The sequence below is a fragment of the Culex pipiens genome, chromosome 3, assembly GCF_016801865.2.
Source record: "Culex pipiens pallens isolate TS chromosome 3, TS_CPP_V2, whole genome shotgun sequence".
NCBI classification, from domain to species: Eukaryota; Metazoa; Arthropoda; class Insecta; order Diptera; family Culicidae; genus Culex; species Culex pipiens.
Genome location: NC_068939.1, coordinates 108,931,037 through 108,949,957, shown reverse-complemented (window position 1 = coordinate 108,949,957; position 18,921 = coordinate 108,931,037). Strand labels below are relative to the sequence as shown.

At 35.8% G+C, this 18,921-nt stretch overlaps 1 protein-coding gene across 1 annotated transcript in view; it reads right to left on the bottom strand.

Moving 5' to 3' along the window:
• Positions 1-18,189, bottom strand: part of LOC120421493 (cardioacceleratory peptide receptor-like) — a 179,018-nt gene extending 160,829 nt beyond the window's left edge. The window contains exon 1 of the mRNA XM_039584712.2: positions 17,324-18,189. The gene's annotated coding sequence lies outside the window, so the exon portion shown is untranslated. The remainder of the gene's footprint in view (positions 1-17,323) is intronic.
• Between the last annotated feature and the right edge of the window lie 732 nt (positions 18,190-18,921).

Genomic DNA, 18,921 nt, shown 5'->3' with positions numbered 1-18,921 from the left:
TTTTCTCTTTTCCCTCTCTTCATTAGCTCTCTTCTCTCGCTTCGTGCCAATGTTTACATGCAATGTATTGTTGAAGTGAGCATGAGCATGAGCATGAGCATGAGAGACCACCCATGGTTGTCCTTCTCCGTTGCTGAACAGGACCATAATATCCCATCAGCACAACCGGTCACACGCTTCAACGATCAAATGATGTTTCCCTTATCAACAGCATGCATGAATGCGCTGAAAAGATAAAACATCACGATCATCAAAACTAGAGCCGGTGCGAATAGGAAACAGTCGTTGGCCACCAACGGCGCCCACCATGTCAGTTTGTAGATCTCGAGGGAATGGGACGGGAATGTTAGTTAGCACAGGCTGCTACCAAGGGTGGGTTCTATACGATATCCACACCCCCGCGTGTGCCGGAAAACTACTTCTACTTGGGATTTTGTTAGTGGGTAAGGTAATGGCCAGGATTCAACATAGAGGATGATGATGCGACCCAATAATCAATAAATTTTGTTTAATGGTGTGATGTATTATGCATTCTCAAGGCAAACAGTCGGAGTATGCGGATGAGACTATTCCCGGTTATTTGGTGTTGAGTTTAGCATAAATGATTTAATGATTTAATCTTAGACAGCCGGCTGTGGAAAGATAAAACCAACTAAAATGCGAAAACGCGAAACCGCCCGGATCGAAATACACGCACAATCGGGGGGACAACAAAGACGGAAACGGCAACGAAAATCCTGCGCGAGGACCGCGACGCGCACCGTTCCAATTCTCCAACTCAACTGTCAAACATCCCGAAACCGCCCGGATCGAAATACACACACAATCGGGGGGACAACAAAGACGGAAACGGCAAAGAAAATCCTGCGCGAGGACCGCGACGCACACCGTTCAAATTCTCCAACGCAACTGTCAAACATCCCGAAACCGCCCGGATCGAAATACACACACAATCGGGGGGACAGCAAAAACGGAAACGGCAACGAAAATCCTGCGCGAGGACCGCGACGCACACCGTTCAAATTCTCCGACTCAACTGTCAAACATCCCGAAACCGCCCGGATCGAAATACACACACAATCGGGGGGACAGCAAAAACGGAAACGGCAACGAAAATCCTGCGCGAGGACCGCGACGCACACCGTTCAAATTCTCCGACTCAACTGTCAAACATCCCGAAACCGCCCGGATCGAAATACACACACAATCGGGGGGACAGCAAAAACGGAAACGGCAACGAAAATCCTGCGCGAGGACCGCGACGCACACCGTTCAAATTCTCCAACGCAACTATCAAACATCCCGAAACCGCCCGGATCGAAATACACACACAATCGGGGGGACAGCAAAAACGGAAACGGCAACGAAAATCCTGCGCGAGGACCGCGACGCACACCGTTCAAATTCTCCAACTCAACTGTCAAACATCCCGAAACCGCCCGGATCGAAATACACACACAATCGGGGGGACAACAAAGACGGAAACGGCAACGAAAATCCTGCGTGATGACCGCGACGCACACCGTTCAAATTCTCCAACTCAACTCTGTTTACATGCAATGTATTGTTGAAGTCAGCATAAACAGACACCAATATTACGCCCTTTTGAAATATTAGTCTTGATTTGAAAATTTCGGAAATATTGTTTTCGAAAAGATCGGAAAATTTCAAAAAATGTTTCATATTTTAACATTGTAAACTGGACCATTAGTTGCTGAGATATCGACGTTAGAAAAAGGTGGGTTGTTTGGGTGAGACTTAAAAAACTTCAATTTCCCTGTTTTTAAACACTTGCATAGCAATATCTAAGCAATTAAGTGTCGTATGAACAAAGTTCAAAAAAAGCAAGATATACAGAATTTTCTCAGCTATTCAAAAATATTTTTTTCAAAAGTGGGCAAACATGGGCACTAATTTAAAAAAATGAATAACTGCGACTATTTTGAAAAAGTTACCTAAAAATGGCTATAACTTGCAAACGGTGCACTTTATCAAAATTTCACTAGAGTACTTTTAGATTGCAATTTCGTTTTAACATCGAAAAATAAAGTTGAACATTTTTGGCGGCCAATATTTCGATTTTTTGAAAAAAAAAATTGTATTGATTCAAAAAATCATAACTCGGTCGAAGTTTTTTTGCCCATTCTACAAATTTCTGAAAAGTTGGCATTTGATGTCCTAACATATCAGAAAATAAAAAAATAGTGTTTTTTGCAAATCAAGTTTTAGTGACAAAAAGTTAAATAAAAAATCATTAAAAAAAATTTTAAACCGCGTATATTTTTTTTTCAATGTAGACTATATTCATATCTACAACTTTGCCAAAGATACCAAATCGATCAAAAAATTCCTTCGAAAGATACAAGTTTTTGAATTATCACATATCATTTTTGTATGGACATCTGCCAAATTTTTATGAAAAATTATAAAAACAAACTGATGATGCAAAATGGCTTCTTTGAGCACATCAAAAGCACCAAAAAAGTGTCAGCCGGATTAAAAAAATACAAAAAGTAAAATTAAAGAAAAAAGACCGATTCCGTAGAGAACTGCTCCCTTTTCGATTTGCGTTAAACTTTGCCTTAAGGGTGATTTCAGTTCCAGATCAAGAATCCAAAGCCCATTTTTTAATTTTTATGACGGATAGTTGGTATAACTCGTTTTTTTTAGAGAAAAGTGTTTTTTTTTTTTTGTATCTGGGACCATCCATAAACCACGTGGGCACTTTTTTGAAAATCTCAAACCCCCCCCCCCCCTTCTGGACCATTTCCATGCAAATAAAATCTTTTTTGTATGGAGCGTGGACAATCGCCAAACCCTCCCCCCTTAAGGTGTCCACGTGGTTTACGAAAGGTCCCATTACTTTTTTTGTGTTAAAATGTTTTACAAAGTTTTAAAGCAAACAATTTTAAAAAATGTTGATGCATAAACATAATGGGGTTTCTTGTAACCATAACGAGTTATCGCAATTTTACGAAAAAAAAGTTATGAAAAAAATGACCGACTTATAACCGTTCAGGGTCATCCACGACGAACACGAACGATGAAACAAAGAGAAACAATAAAAACAACTATTTTATTTAAAAAATACTATACATACTTCTAAATTTTACTTAATTTTATATAATTTTTGCTCGAAAACTTTTAAGAACATTTTTACATTTTTATCATGATGTAAATAATCTCGTTCCGTTAAACGGTTATCATCCAACCACGTGAAATAGCTATTACACTATTTCCAAAGATTTGTGCACTCAACTGTCCACAAAGTTTACGAGTGGCAGTATGTCTTTTTTTTATTCGCTTTGGGCGCCAACCATCCCCACCAAAACGCCCGATCATAAAACCAAGAAAAATACCCACCCGCTTTCCCAATCGATCACTATCAGCTGAATCCACCCACGACAATCTTTCTTTACCCAGCGAAAGTAGAAGAAAGAATTTAAGCAAGTTTTACTTTTACTCACTATAGTAGTGTAACGGCGATGAACTAGTCAGATGGGCCCATCTGCTTTAAGATTGAGAGCTTTTGTTTTGGTTTCTCTGAAACGGTGCACAAAACGAGTCAAGTCACGTGCCTAAATGCGTGCCCAGGAAGAAACTTACAATGTTGAACGAAGCTTTACAAGTGCACTCTTGATGAAATATTTTCAAGGGCTTGTTTAAGTATCGTCTCGAAAAGAAAACATTATAACTTTTCAATGTTTTAAGTTTTCTTTCAAAGTGAGCTCTTAAAAACATTCCCTGTTGTTTTTGCAAAATGAACCGGCTTTTAAACCCTTGTCCAATTAGTTTGCTCTCTCTACATACTTTTAAAACAACTTTTCTGTGAACGAATTGCCCTTTACCATTTTCTTTTAACCAGTTGATGGGCGTCGGAACTCTTGAAAGAGCCTAAAGTTATGCTATTTTAATGCGTCATCTTCTAGAAAATTTTATATTCTTGTTTAAATGTGAAAAAGGGGAAACGCCAATTGCTCGTAGAAAGCCGATCAATTCAGGCGCCACGTGGAGCAAATAATGCACTCAACGCCTGATGGAAAACTACCCTTGCTCGAAGCGGAAAAAAAGAACCCGGTTGCGTAAAGGAAAAGCTTTTCCGCTAACAACCACCGCCGGCAGCCGGATCGGATGCGATTGATTGGAAAATAAAACATAAACATGTTGAAACTGTACACAGGTACCACTCGATCACACTGATGCAATACAAATGCCGGAAAATATGAACGGTAAATCTACATAGTCACAGCGAGCACAGTAATGGATCGTTGCTGCAATGGTATTTTGGAACTGGAATTTTGGAAAGGAAGTTTTTATAACAGTTTTATCAAATTTAAAGAAAAAATAATCTTAATTAACTTCTCGAGCGTCCAATTTCCGGGAATTGCCGGGATTTCCTGAAAAAAATATTTCCCGTTTACAAATTTTCCGGGAATTCCCAAAATTCAAGTGGAATCACATTTTCTTAACTATTTGGAACCAAAGTTTTAAAAGATTGCAAAAGAAATGAGTGAGAGAACTTAATATGATTTTATTCAATTCAATTTACTGTTCATATTGAACTAATTAGTTCGTCTAAAAATTTCATGCAAAGATTTATTTCAGATATTATTAATTTCTGAAGCTTTAACAACTGGGAATAGATCTTGCTTGTTTGTAAATGAGGTATTAACCCCTTCCTGACATGATCATAATCGAGTTTTTATTTTCGTTTCTGTTTACCGCAACTAACTTGGATGAACATTGAACTATAAAAATAAATATTTCAAAGGGGTTTTGCAAGAAGAATATGTCAAATGGTATTCGAGAAATTCAATATGAAGTTAAATATTAATTAAGCGCCGGTAAGAAGGTTGTAAGAAGATTCAATATAAAAAACATGTATGTTTTTCATGACCTGAAACCAGTAAAACTTGTAAGAGTTCTTTGCTGGTTTGATTTGAATTTGAAAGTAATTTTGTGGATGCAGATCATGGATTCATTTTACTCACTGTTCAAACACTTTGACAAACAAATAACTCTTCTCATCAAAAATCAATACATTTTCTTGGAGTTCTATGATTTTTTTTACTAGCGTTCAATGTATCCATTTTTCATTTGGATAATTTAAGTTGATGTTCAATACAATATTGTTGCAAAATATTTATCAAAGCCAAGACTAGAATCATTTTCGATAATTTTTAAGCTTCCCGAGAATTCTCGGGAATTCCTGGGATTTCCCGGGAAGTTTTATTTTTCGCCGTTGAACGGATCGATCATTTAAAAAATATTGAGTTTTTGCCGCCAATTTTCTATGTCCAAAAAATAACTATTTAGCATAATAGGATCCTAAATACAGCATCATACAAATTGTGGGAATGTTTATAGGGTAATTCTCCGCCAACTCACACAGCAGTTGCCCCGACCCCTCTTCGATTTGCGTGAAACTTTGTCCTAAGGGGTAACTTTTGTCCCTGATCACGAATCCGAGGTCCGTTTTTTGATATCTCGTGACGGAGGGGCGGTACGACCCCTTCCATTTTTGAACATGCGAAAAAAGAGGTGTTTTTCAATAATTTGCAGCCTGAAACGGTGATGAGATAGAAATTTGGTGTCAAAGGGACTTTTATGTAAAATTAGACGCCCGATTTGATGGCGTACTCAGAATTCCGAAAAAACGTATTTTTCATCGAAAAAAACACTAAAAAAGTTTTAAAAATTCTCCCATTTTCCGTTACTCGACTGTAAAAAATTTTGGAACATGTCATTTTATGGGAAATTTAATGTACTTTTCGAATCTACATTGTCCCAGAAGGGTCATTTTTTCATTTAGAACAAAATTTTTCATTTTAAAATTTCGTGTTTTTTCTAACTTTGCAGGGTTATTTTTTAGAGTGTAACAATGTTCTACAAAGTTGTAGAGCAGACAATTACAAAAATTTTAATATATATACATAAGGGTTTTGCTTATAAACATCACAAGTTATCACGATTTTACGAAAAAAAGTTTTAAAAAAGTTGGTCGTCATCGATCATGGCCGTTCATGGTCACCCGCGACAGACACGGACGACGAAACAAAGAGAAACGCAAAAAGTAACTTTTTCAAAACTTTTTTTCGTAAAATCGCGATAACTTGTGATGTTTATAAGCAAACCCCTTATGTATATATATTAAAATTTTTGTAATTGTCTGCTCTACAACTTTGTAGAACATTGTTACACTCTAAAAAATAACCCTGCAAAGTTAGAAAAAACACGAAATTTTAAAATGAAAAATTTTGTTCTAAATGAAAAAATGACCCTTCTGGGACAATGTAGATTCGAAAAGTACATTAAATTTCCCATAAAATGACATGTTCCAAAATTTTTTACAGTCGAGTAACGGAAAATGGGAGAATTTTTAAAACTTTTTTAGTGTTTTTTTCGATGAAAAATACGTTTTTTCGGAATTCTGAGTACGCCATCAAATCGGGCGTCTAATTTTACATAAAAGTCCCTTTGACACCAAATTTCTATCTCATCACCGTTTCAGGCTGCAAATTATTGAAAAACACCTCTTTTTTCGCATGTTCAAAAATGGAAGGGGTCGTACCGCCCCTCCGTCACGAGATATCAAAAAACGGACCTCGGATTCGTGATCAGGGACAAAAGTTACCCCTTAGGACAAAGTTTCACGCAAATCGAAGAGGGGTCGGGGCAACTTTTCCCGATTTCGTGTGAGTTGGTAGAGAATTACCCTATACCAAATAGCAATCAAATGTTTGTGAGATTTTGGTCAATTTGGCAAAGCCACTCTGAAAAAAAATGATTTTGCCATTCTTCAACATATTCAAATTATGCTTTTTGATTTAAAAATAAAGCAGCGAAGATTTTTTTTAAAGTGTATCATTTTTTTATTATTGCAATTAAAACTAATTATTTTAAAGATAAATTTATGTACAATAATTACTATTTAGTTTGTATGGGAATTCTGTGCACACTTGTGACACGTAGTACAATTTTACTTTCGCAACACATTTGTGACACGTGCTTTTCAGATTTTTGTTTACATAATTTACTGTATCTTTTAACTGGTGTTACCAAATTAGTCGAAACTTGGAGCGTTTGTTAAGCGATAGTATATGAACCGATTACTTCATAAAGTTTGGCTCTATCATTCATAGTTTTGAAAATATTTATCATCGAACTTTAAATATCGATTTTCTCGAATAGTACTAAATGGTCGTTGTCACAAGATAACACACAACAGACGATTTAATCAGAATTGAAAGATCATATCATTAACTCTGAATTATAAAAATAAGCAGTTTTCATAAAACAAGTAATACTTCTTTTTTATACAGAGATATGTTCAAATAAGATCAACATCATTAACTTCTGACCATTGGCATCCTAATTTTGCTCCAAAATTATAACATAATTTAAATTTTGAAATTAACTTTAAAAAATACTCATTTCCATACTTCAAAATTACTTCAAAGCCTTGAACAAAATCTTCAAAGTTGTCTTACAAAGATCAAATTTAAAATATTTTCTCAAAGAAAATCAGAGATTTGTTAAAAATAACAGAGTGTCCGGCGAAGCAGACACACGTTATGGCGGAAACAAAATATTATAAATCGAGATGGTCAATAGGAGATTTTTACGTAGAAAGTCGTGTGTCACCTTCCCGATTAAAAATATGTTCGATTCATGATATTCTATCAATGAAATCTAAGTTTTTTCAGAAAAAAGTGTTTTTTTTTTCATATTAATGGAGAAGCCTGTTACAAAATAAAAATAGTTTTTTTTTCTTAAATAAATAATACTTTTTTGAAAGCTTATGCTACCTAAAGGTAGTATAGGAAACGCAAACGTTCAGAATCTACATTTTAAACCAATGAGTAATGATGAGACACCAGCAACGAATTGTGCAGTGTTTACCACCACATTGTACTTACACTTTGCAACACGTGGCTCACTGTTGATATCCTCCATTTTCATAAGCAATTGCACGTTATTGACAAAACCGTAAACAGCCGAGGAGGTGGAAAATTCCAACAATACGTGGTGATAAATAACATTGATGATTTTCGTGTTGATTGTAAAACAATGTCTCGAAAACAAATCAAAATGTCCCTTTTCTTCAAATTTATTTCAAGCAAATTTGCTCAAGACGATTACTCGTCCCAAAACAATCTGATTCACCCGCGAAAGGTTAAGATGTCCTAAATAAATAAAACACAAATCGCTTTGCTTAGGAAAAACAAACCCCAAAGAAAGTCGTAACACCACAAACGATACATTCTTGCAACCGGAAAAAAGGCTCCCGAAGTCTTCACTCAGCTTAATACATTTTCATTTCAAGCCCGTAATCCCCGGCGGCCAGCAAACGCAGCCACAACCCACAGTTGACGAACTCACCGATGTGGTAACTGCTTCATCGTCGCAAATTACGTCTGTACCAGTTCCGGTGACGGAAGATTCACGGTGACGTGCCCCCGGAGGGCCAGTTTTCCGTCATCGAAAGTAAACCACTTCGTCGTCGAGTGCTCTTCTCGTAGCGAGGAAAGAAAAATAACGACAACAAGGATCGGCCAACGCAACCGTGAAGGTCGTGCAGAAGCTTCTGCTTCTGTCCTGTCGAGCACCATTCCCTTCAAAAGCTTCTCTCGTCGTTATCTCGGTCACGAAATTAAAAGTCACTCGACGTCGAAATGTGGCCTCTGATGCCTCAGAAGCCGCCCCCTCGCCGCTCCAGATTCCGATGCTGGCGAGCATAAGATTTCAACCTCTGTGAAGAGCCGCAGCAGCAGAACGTGATTCGTTCAAGTGTTGATGGTCGAGAAAATATGAACAGTCATCCCTTTCTCATGAAACACTTTGAAGTGACTAATGGCCAAGGTTGTTAAGAAAGAAGAACTGTTGTAGAACAAACTAACTTTTTTTACAGTTTGTTACTCTATTAATAGTTGCTAGTGTACTAAGCTGTCACATCTGTCAACAACAACAAAACATGGGCTGAAATCATATATCGGGTAATTCTCTACTTTATTGATTTTTTTTAATGAGACTTTGTTCCTACGTCGAAAGACGTCATTTTGCATGTACAGCGATTCCATTTGAATAGAGCATAAACCGAAAAAAAGTTGCGTCTTTCAATTGCGAAAATGTTGGTACCCAAAAAAGTATAGATCATCGCTGAAATTTTAATGTTATCTCAGTTTTATTGAAAAAAGCTATTTTTTCTCGATATTTTTAAGCATCTCAGTTTTATTGAAATTTTTATTATTTTTTTTTGTTTCGATTTTTAAAGCCCTTTCATTTGCTGCCAAGACATCTTACATCGGTTTAAACGACGCGGGGTTACACGGCGTAGGTCAATAAGGGTGATAAAAATACAAGTCTAATTATTTTGGTTCCGGGAAATTGTTGAAAGAAAAACATTTTTTGCAAAAAAAAAGCTAAAATATTGTGAAACAAGATTTGAAAAACAACATTTTTAGATACAAAATGAAATTTGCAATCGATCATGTTTTCGAAAAAAAAAACAATTTATTTCTGTGAAAATGATAGAAATTTGGTGAAAATGAGTATTTCTCAATTTCATCTAAGGCTGATACAAATTTTATTTAAAGTTATTGTCGAAATGAAAGTTCTACTATTTAATAATTTCAAAATTTATAAATCTAGTCTAACATTTGACAATATTCATAATAAGTGCCTATTCAAAATGTTACTCTTGATTCTGATGAATTAAGAATATATTTTTAAATACATTTCTCCTGTACAAGAGTTAGCACCTCCTTTACTCAAGAACAAGAGATGCCTTTTGTAGTTCCCTTTAACATTTCAAATATTTCTTAAATAAAAGATGCATCAATCAACATTTGATGATAAAAATTTAAACAAAAAATAAGTATTTTTTTCCATGTAACCTAATTTTCAACTTAGGCTGGTAAAATTTTATTTAAAGTTATTGTCACCTTCTTCAATGTCGACCCGAAAAATCAATTTTATTTTTCGAAAAATGTTTTTTTATAAAAGTTCAAACTATTAATACAAATTTAAGTGCAATCAACTAAAATTAATTTGTTTAGTCTGTTTATTTGAAATGCATTCTTCTGCATTTAGAATCAATTTTAACATGATTGTGTTACTTCAAATATCTATTGAATTTTCGATGAACAAAACCGCACAATTTTTTTTTTGCCGAATCTTACATTTTTTTAAAACTAATGATTGAATATCAATTGTACGGGTGTATAATGCGTTTTCAAATGGTTTAAATGGTTTCAAATTGCAATTTCAATTATTGTATTTTTATTATTGTTTTCACTATCAATGTTGCATAAGTTCAAGCAATATTCAAACTTTTCAGAAACTCATACTGCATATTTATAACTAAATCCAAATTGCAAGTACAAAATAAATTTAAAAAATATGTTTTCAACATTTGTACAATTCTAATCAATTTTGATGTTTTCGTAAAGAATATTTTGTCTGTCCATTACATTCAATGATTTTTTGTGATTCTAAAATGTTGGTCGTCAAAGCTGAATTTATCTTTAAAATATTAAGGGTTTTCTAGTTGAGGATGCACTGTTCCAAGTTTATTTAGGGCTGTACATTTCCTCCAACTTAATGTGATGCTTCCCTGAAGTGGAAGTTTTACCTTCCTTGGATATTACTTTTCCACAAGTCACATCAGCTGCCGGATCCGGTCCGGTGTCGCACACGTGACACACTCGGGGGTAGTGCGGTCTGTATTATTCGAAGTGACACGCACGATGACATGACCTGCCGGGGAGCCAAGGATTATCACAGGTTATGGGCACACTTCACGCGGTGGCGGCCAAGTGTCGGTGATAAATTGTAATTGGATGAACTCTCATAGAAATAACATGCAAGGTGGAGTCTGAAGGTAGTTGAATGAGGTGTGTAGGGAGTTTTCAGACTCATATCTCATATCATACTGTTTTAATCACAATAAAGTTGTTTTTTTTTTCATGTCAAAGGTTAGAAAAAATCCTTCTATGAATATAGATTGAAGGACCGTGATAAAGGGTATCATCTGCTTAATTATTGACCAACTCATGCCTTAAATTAAGGGACCTATTTTGCGTAGCAAATTTCGAGAAGATAAAAATGTGCCTTCTCTGAAGCTTTCAAATACACTCAGTTCAGCCTTCGGATTGTATCTTTTCATCTTCATTATTACTTCCTGCTGTTTACTCTGGAATCCAATAAACAAAAAACGAAAACTTCTCTTTTCGGCAAAACTTATAATAAATTTTGACCGTCAATTCTTTGTGTGAGGTTCACATAAAAAAGAATTACTACTAAGATTTTCCTAAGAAATTCGCACGTCAGCTAATACATTTTAACTCATTGCCTCCGTCTTGCTTGATAACGTTTCAATTTGTTAAGATCAAACGCATTTTAAAAAAATCCAAATATAGATTCCCTCTGTCGTCTTCCAGCCCAGCTTGCAGAAAACTCATTTTTTCCACGCACCGAAAGAAATTTTTCTTATCGTACATCAAAGCAAAATATCTGCTCTAAATAAAGGACCGATTCCATCGGAATGAACATCCAACAATTTGCCCAAGCCGTGTTGAAGGGGCGATGTGACATTTCTGCTTTCATTTTCAGAAAACGCCGGCAATAATTTTCTGTCAGTTTGTTATACTCCTCTCGTGCTTTTTTGTTCGCACTCTTGGGGCGGAGGATGATGGTGACAGTCGACGATGCTGTTTCCTTTCGAAATGGCAAAAGGGGGGAGGAACCGGTGCAGTTGAGGTCTCGGCTGACGGTTTGTGCGCCGCCAGTATTTACATAGGAATATACGCGCAATCACTGAGCCGGGCTGATCTTCTTCTGCCACACCATTGCGTAGGAAACAAGAGAGATTAGTCAATTTTGGACAGGATTAGGAAAAAAAGTTTTTTTAAGCAACATCAAAATTATATTTTGTATCAAATTGTCGTTTTAAAAATAACATTAAAACACACTTCTAAAAATATAGTCTCAACCCCTAATGTAACTTGTAAACTGGGACAACAAACCAACAACCAACAACAAAGTGTTTATTCGTTTCATGTCTCATTACATTGGTGCTTATTAAAAAATGATATTTTTGGGCTAGAGATGTGCTGTATACAGTTGGCCTTTCGTTTGAAACATTTATCAAACGTACGGTGCCGGGTTTGTATCAAATCTGTGCGATTCTCATTCACCTCCAGCTTTTAAAGCAACACAAATATTCATAAAAAGTAAACATCTCCTCATCCCCCTCCAATATGCTTTGTTACTTGTTTGACACGCGGCAAATTCAAATCGCAGCACAGCCTGGCAGCGAGAATTTGTTTAGAAATTTATTTGGCCCCGACAACCATTCATGTTGATTTGCTGTATCAACAACACAACACACACGGTGAAATTAATGTATTTGCCAAAACACGGTGTATTTTTTCGAGACCTCAAAGATAAAAAAATCGGTATGTCTGATATTTGGCACCGTGAAAGAAGGGCTTATACCGAAATATTTCGTCAGGGGGTCTAGAGTAACTTTTTTTTGAAGATTATTTTTCGATGTTATGGGATATTTGTTCAAAAAAGTCACAGAAAACCGGTGCATTCATGTTGGTATCACTCAAATTTCTTATGAATATGCCTTGGAGACTCTCACCAACTATATTTGACCAATATTTGATCTCCACTAAAAAAAATTGAACCAAATTTTACAGATTTCTAGCTTTCTTTGAAATTACCCCAAAATCCAAGCTGGAAACCCCGAAACGACCGAAAGAAAGTCTTTTCTTTGTAAAATTTGTCATGAAAACACAGCAACACATAGCCCGGATACGAATTTGAGCATTAAACAATGCAAAACATGGATTATTTAATTAATATGCTGATTATTACCCAATAGGCTCAGAAAATATTTTTTTCAATCCTCTGTTACATTACACCATTACATTTTAAAATATTTTAGAATCAATCACATTGTGGAGAATAGTTTTCTGAACAAGTTTCATAAAAAAGTACCAGTTTTGGTTCAATATAAGCAGAGATATTCCCAATTTCCTGAAATAAATCGAGCTTTTCTCCAAAATTTCCTTATTTAATTACCTTTCACATGATCGGCACTGCCTACTAAGATATTTTTTATGATGATAATATTTTTTTGAATCATAAAAATTATAACAAGTTTTGACGAAATTCATGAAAATTATTCTATAGCATTTATTTCAGGAAATTGGGCATATCTCTGCTTATATTGAACCAAAACTGATACTTTTTTATGGAACTTGTTCAGAAATTGTTCTCCACAATGTGATTGATTCTAAAATGTTTTGAAATGTAATGGTGTAAGGATGCAGAGGATTGAAAAAAAATCTGAGCCTAACCTAACAGCATATTAATTAAATAATCCATGTTTTGCATTGTTTAATGCTCAAATTCGTATCCGGGCTGTGTGTTGCAGTATTTTCATGACAAATTTTACAAAGAAAAGATTTACTTTCGGTCATTTCGGGGTATCCAGCTTGAATTTTGAGGTAATTTCAAAGAAAGCTAGAAATCTGGAAAATTCGGTTCGATTTTTTTTATTGAAGGTTAAATATTGGTCAAATATAGTTGGTTAGAGTCTCCAAGGCATATACAAAAGAAATTTGAGTGATACCAACATGAATGCACCGATTTTCTGTGACTTTTTTGAACAAATATCCCATAACATCGAAAAATATTCATCAAAAAAAAAAAGTTACTCTAGACCCCCCGACGAAATATTTCGGTATACCCCGCAAAATGTCGGGAAAGAGCCCTTCTTTTACGGTGCCAAATATCAGACATACCGATTTTTTTATCATTAGTTTGTTCTAAAAAACACACCGTGAAAAAGAAAAGAAATTCGCTTGTGGCGTCAGAATATGTTTAACTTTGTCTGGTAATTACTATTATTTTTGAGGAGGCTTTTACATGTCAGTATTAGTCAACCTAGTGAAATAACATGGAGTTGGCAAAACATACATAAAAAAGTGTTATTTTAGCTAATGTGATATTTTGAACAAAAAGAGTTATAAATTAGTCAGGATGAAGAGTTAAAAAAAAATTCTGCAAAACAGTCATTAGCCAAACCGTTCATTGTTTGATCTTCTGTCAAAATTTTCTCACCCGCGTCCAAACAGAAACTCTTTTTCGATTCTCTTTTGTGCGGATGTTCGAACACAAACCCAAGTTCACGTTGAGTTTCAAACTTTGGTGACTTTGGGTTTGAACTCTGGTGACAACAATTGTTTGGTTTGCACGGTTTTCTCGGCTAAAAACATTTTTTTTTGTCTTAAAAATTCCATGGATTTTGATAAAATAACATGTCAAAGCTAAATCAAAGCTCAAGAATTGCTTAAACTTTTTTTTCAAGACAAATGTTCAAACACGGGTTCAAACAATTGAAGGTTCAAAAGCAAACTCGTCACCATTGGGGTTCGATTTCAATGACTGGTTTCTCTTGTTAATCATTCCTTTGGAATTACACTCAATTAGCTTAAAAATGTATTCTCTAATATATATTTTTTATTATTTTATTTTTTTGAATATAGTGATTGAAAAAGGGTTATTCTCCGCCAACTCACACAGCAGTTGCCCGGACCCCTCTTCGATTTGCGTGAAACTTTGTCCTAATGATTAACTTTTGTCCCTGATCACGAATCCGAGGTCCGTTTTTTGATATCTCGTGACGGAGGGGCGGTACGTCCCCTTTCATTTTTGAACATGCGAAAAAAGAGGTGTTTTTCAATAATTTGCAGCCTGAAACGGTGATGAGATAGAAATTTGGTGTCAAACGGACTTTTATGTAAAATTGGACGCCCAATTTGATGGCGCACTCAAAATTCTAAAAAAAAGTATTTTTCACCGAAAAAAATATATTTTTTTAAACTCTCCCATTTTCCGTTACTCACCTGTAATTTTTTTTATTGAACATGTCATTTTAAGGGAAATTTTATGTACTTTTTGAATCTACATTAACCCAGAAGGGTAATTTTTTCATTTAGAACAAAAAATTTCATTTTAAAATTTTGTGTATTTTTTACCATTCTAGGGTTATTTTTTAGAGGGTAACAATATTCTACAAAGTTATAAAGCAGACAATTACAAAAATTTTGATATATAAACATAAGGGGTTTGCTTATGAACATCACGAGTTATCGCGATTTTACGAAAAAAAAAGTTTTGAAAAAGTTGGTCGTCGTTGATCATGGCCGTTCATGGTCACCAGCGACAGACACGGTCGACGAAACAAAGAGAAACGCAAAAAGTAGTTAAATAACTTTTACAAAACTTTTTTTTTCGTAAAATCGCGATAACTCGTGATGTTTATAAGCAAACCCCTTATGTTTACATATCAAATTTTTTGTTATTGTCTGCTCCACAACTTTGTACAACATTATTACACTCTAAACAATAACCCTGCAAAGTTGACAGAGTATAAAAAATAGTGTTTTTTTTCTATGAAACATAGGTTTTTTTTTTGGAATTTTGAGTATTTCAGGCTGCAAATTATTGAAAAACACCTCTTTTTTTACATGTTCAAAAATAAAAGGAGTCGTACCGCCGCTCCGTCACGAGATATCAAAAACGGACCTCAGATTCGTGATCAGGGACAAAAGTTACCCCTCAGAACAAAGTTTCAAGCAAATTAAAGAGGGGTCGGGGCAAATTCGTGTGAGTTTGTAGAGAAAAACCCAATAATAAGCCAGAATCTTAACATCTCAATGGAAAAACCATTGGAAACTTCATTATACATCCGTACAGTTGATATTCAATCATAAATTTTCAACAAAAAATATAAGATATGACAAACAAAATTATAAGAAAACACTTTAATCGGTTTTGTGCATGGGCCGTTTTTTACTCTGCCATTTCTCGTTACTTATTTGTAAAATTTTTGGAACATGTCATTTTAAGGGAAATTTAATTTACTTTTTGAATCTGCATTAACCCAGAAGAGTCATTTCTTCATTTAGAACAAAATTGTTCATTTTGAAATTTCGTGTTACCCCGCACCCTGCAAAGTTAGAAAAAACACAATTTAAAATGAAAAAAAAATCTAAATGAAAAAGTGACCGTTCTGCGTTGATTAAGATTCAAAATGTACATTAAACACAAACATTTAACTCATAAAAATTTACTCTGCAAATAAAAACAAAACAATCTTTTCAAACGAAACCAGCCAAGTCTAGTTCACCATTTAATAAAATTAAATCTGCCCAGAAGGTAATGTCTTCAATAAAAACAAAACTTTCATGAATCCCAAGCTTATCCAGTGCTTTAACCGCGAAGAGACAACCTTCTCCAAGTGTGCACTTTGGTTCCATCACAACAAGGCAATTACACAAGTATTGTTCCATTAGGGTGTAATATGGTTGTATGGAAAAAAATAAAGTTGTCCAAATTTAGCGAGCACAGCAATTTTTCAGTTCCTTTTGGGGTCCTAAACAACTCCCCAAAGTTTGGAATCGATTGGTTTAGTCCTCACATTGCGCAAAGCGATTCAATTCTCCATATAAATTTGTATGGGAAAAAACATTTTTTGGGATTTAAATATTTATAAAATCCACGTTTCACACTGTACTAAAACCGGATTCATATTCGGATGCTCTGGAAGGTGCTCTACAACTTTCCCGAAGAGAGTATGGTGCTAACTTGCTCCTATAAAAAGATACAGCGTGTTCAAAACTCGTCTAAAACGTGTTTTTTGCTCGAAAATCACGTTTTAGACGAGTTTTGAGGACGCTGTATCTTCTTTCAGGGACAAGCTAGCACCATACTCTCTTCGGGAAAGTTGTAGAGCACCTTCCAGAGCATCCGAATATGAATCCGGTTTTAGTACAGTGTGAAACGTGGATTTTATAAATATCAAAATCCAAAAAAATGGTTTTTCCCATACAAATTTATATGGAAAATTGAATCGCTTTGCGCAATGTGAGGACTAAACCAATCGTTCCCAAACTTTGGGGAGTTGTTTAGGACCCCAAAAGGAACTAAAAAATTGCTGTGCTGGAAAATCGATTTTGATATTACACCCTATTGTTCCATTCGAGGTAGAATTTCCTCCTGGATCCCAATGAATATTAAAGGTACTTTATGAGTTTAAATTGAAAATTAGCTTTATATTTAAAAAAAAAATGTTTTGTGTTGATGATTGAGAACACGTTTAAAAATTTCCCACATTCACCCAGTTACAAAGAATTACACCTAAAACTTTTCCCAAGCACATCACCAAAACATTCCCGAGGAAAGTAATTAAATTCATATTAAATTAAAAGAAAAACAAGACACCGTGCGCTCAATCCACACCTACCTTGGTCTCTTCGTCCTCTGATTGTTGTTGTTGTCGTCGTCGTTTCCAAGAATGCGCTCGAAAGAATCTTTTATGCGTTTTCCCCTCGCGCTTGAATCAGTTCGCAAAGTGCATTTAATATTATTTTTTCCTCTGCCTTCTGTCGATTATTTCACAGAACAAAAAACTAACTTTCACATTCTTTTCACTGCACTCTGTGCCGACTGAATGAGCAGAAAAAAACAGTGCAATTTAGACGATTATTATCGTTCTGTTTCGTTGCACTATGCTCGTTCATAATTTATTTTAATCAGTGAAATTCACAATTCTTCTAAACAAACGAACTTTTTTCCTCGCTATTTAATCAGTTGAAATGCGGGCAAACTTTTCACTGCCAAACGGCCACTTGATGGTTCCCACCCTCTTCTCCTCGTGGGTGGCCATTGCGCGACCCCCTTGGAACGCGTTCAATTTATGTTTGTGGCCACCTCCCTCCTCCCGGGCCACATCGCAGACCTCCCGTTGGGCCAAAATGCACCACCGCCACTGCGGTAATAAATTTCCACCCAGAAACAACTCTCACTTTCATCTCTCGGTTTTTCCTCCTGATTGACGCTGATTCACAATCACGAAAAACTTCACCCCCAGCAGCCAGGTCCACCTCTCGCGGACTACATGACGCGGAATGACCGCAGATAGGTCCGCGGTCTGGTCCCAAATCAGGCCGGGAAACTCCCCCCGAAAAAAAACTCTTCTCAACGGAAAAACCTCACAACACGCGCGCGACAACTTCTAAATTCCGTTCGCGCGTAGATCATTTGCGTATGTCCAACGACACCTTCCGGCAGGCACGCGCGCGCGTTCGATCCGTTGCTACCGACAAGCGGAATCCAACTGACGGCATCGCAGCGCGCCCCAAAATGAGTACAAAAAAGTGTGTGTACGAGACCCCAGCAGCAGCAGAACCCAACAGCGTGATGATTATTTTGCTACACGAATTACTCACTGAAGGCGCAACTTCTCTTCTTGTGCGATGCTACAAGACACGAAGGGAAGATACTGTTGCACGCACGTGATGCAGCACAACTCGTGCAGCAGACAACTTTGGCACACGTGGAGAAAATCACGCGATTGTGAAAGTTCAGCTGTTTTGAACTTGAACAACGGATGCATTGCTGGAATATTCTTGTGATCCGAGCCGACGGAAATTTTTGAATCATATCAAATTCTTATGATGTAAATTAATATTTTTTGCAATTCCGTCGTGAAACTACCTACTAACTTTTCCTGTCATTCTTGAACGACGAAATAGCCTACTTTTCTGTACCAAAAATAACAGAATCGAATAGCAACACTTTTCAAAATAAATGCTGAAAAGTTCTACTTTTCAGCACTGAAATGGGTGCTGAAAAGTTGAACTTTTCAGCACTTGTTTCGAAAAGTAACACTTTTCAACATTTTTTTGATTTAAACGATTTATTGACAAAATACATGAAAATTCGACTTAAAATTTCACTCAATGGGTGTTTTTCGAAATTGCAAAAAATGTTTTATTCCCATATTGTTTTGGTCACCGAGAACTGATGTTAATTTAATCTAATCGGTCTTAATCGGTGAAA